This window comes from Propithecus coquereli, unplaced genomic scaffold (genome assembly GCF_000956105.1).
Source record: "Propithecus coquereli isolate 6110/MARCELLA unplaced genomic scaffold, Pcoq_1.0 Scaffold4, whole genome shotgun sequence".
NCBI lineage: Eukaryota > Metazoa > Chordata > Mammalia > Primates > Indriidae > Propithecus > Propithecus coquereli.
In genome coordinates this window covers 11381826-11383794 of record NW_012149729.1, presented here as the reverse complement: position 1 = coordinate 11383794, position 1969 = coordinate 11381826, and positions in this window count along the sequence as shown.

Sequence of the window (1969 nt, the reverse complement as noted above, 5' to 3'; positions counted from 1 at the left end):
TTATAAATATTATGCAGTATCAACTGAATTTCCTAATTTATGGATAGTTAATTAGTTAACGCTATTAAACTACTGTATACCTCCTCACTCGCTCACTCCTCCTCCCTTCTTGCTGTCAATATATTTGGTTACACAAGAGTCAGTATTTACATTATGAAGACTATGAAATGCTTTTCAATGTTGAGCTAAGTGAAGTAATAGACTACAATTTCTTTTCCACAAGGAATATATATTTGCTCATTTGCTTAATTATCTAGGTACCTGCCAGTAATTTTAGTGATAGGTGATGTACAAACTTTGCAGAGTTTGCATTGATTCTCTCTAGCCCTGAAATAGAACCGTCATCCTACAGCTTTCCTTTACCCATTTTCTGTGTTGGGTCTCCCATTTTATAAATCCTAGGTTTTCCTTATTCTTAGTTTATTCTTATGTTTTGCCAATACTTAACCTTTACTAGGTTGCTAAGAAAAAAATGCTTTGGGAACATGTATTTTTGTCCATGCACACTAAAACGTATATTTATTCTACTCTCATATTTGATTGATAGCTTGGCCAGGTGCTCTCAATTGAAAACTATTTGGCCTCAGAAATTTGAAAATATGTCTTTATTGTTTTCTAATTTTTAGTGTTATGTTTAGGATAATTTCAAATGCATTCTGGTTTCCAGTTACTGTTTGTGACCTGTCTTGTGTCTTTCACTCTGTGAGTCTTCTCTTTATTTAGAACACCTTTATGTTGTTCTGCAATGTCTTAAAGATTTGCTTGTCGTGGGTCTGCTTACATTAGGAATCAGTGTGTCCTTTAAGGGTGAGAGATCACAATGAGCTTCACTGGGGGAATGAGGAGCCTCAAGGATCTGATTGTTCCAAATAAGACCATTAATTTTACTTCCCACCTTTTGTCACAGCTGGTGCTTCTAATCACCATTTTTCAGGGGCTCTTGAGGCAAGTTTTCTTGCTTTTTGTGCTTTCTTTCCCCTCCTTACATACTTTCTAACTGCCTCGGTTCCACCTTAAGTTACTGACCAGTCCTCCTTCTGGTTTCTATCTTTTAAAAATGTGTTGAAAGTGTTTATCCACGTTTTACCTCTTCTCCCCAACCTTATTTTTGCTTTTGGCTTTGAGGGATAGGAGATAAACACAGGAAGCAAGTCTATGATTTTTAAGCAGATGTTCCAATTTGAGTTTTAAAAGGCAAGAACCAATGTGCTTAAAACTTCCTAAGGCTGGCCTTAACATATGTTCTATCTAGTGCCCCCCAAAAGTGGAGGGTAAAGGGTACTTGTACAGAAATTTTAAAAGAAGTCTTTCTTCAATACCTCCTGCCTTTCTTTACCTACTACTCCTGTGCTTCCTGTCATCGCCCTTTCCCTTCCTAGAAGCTGTTTCCACTACATTTAATTTATTTTGCTTTTGATTTAAACAATCCCATTGAACTTCTTTTTTAATTCCTGGTACATATTTTCCCCTTATCATAAATATCTCTAGTAATTTTACTTTATATTACTTTGTCTTAAACACATTATCATATTTATCTAATTTTAAGAATATTGGGATGTGTGTAATCCACTTTAGAAAGATTAAAGCCACAGAGTCAAAATGAGTAACATTTTATAGCATATTTGTAAATACCATTTATGTGGGCTCTTTATTTCTCTATTCCTAAATGAGACAAAACATCTCAGAATACAGGGACTAACGTGTCTCCTCACTTGATCAGGTGGTATAGAATGATGAGAATAGAAATTTAAATATTTTACCAGCAAAACCTCCATAATCAGACCACACCCAATTTTTTTTTGCTTCCATCATAAAAGAAATGAACATAAATAAGTGGAGCCAACATTTCTTACAGCAATAAAACTATATTAAAATTTATACTGTCACTAATCAGGTGTGACAGAGTTCTAAAGGCATATTCACTCAGATTTTTGTGGGTTCTGATTCAATAAAGCATTATCCTCACAGT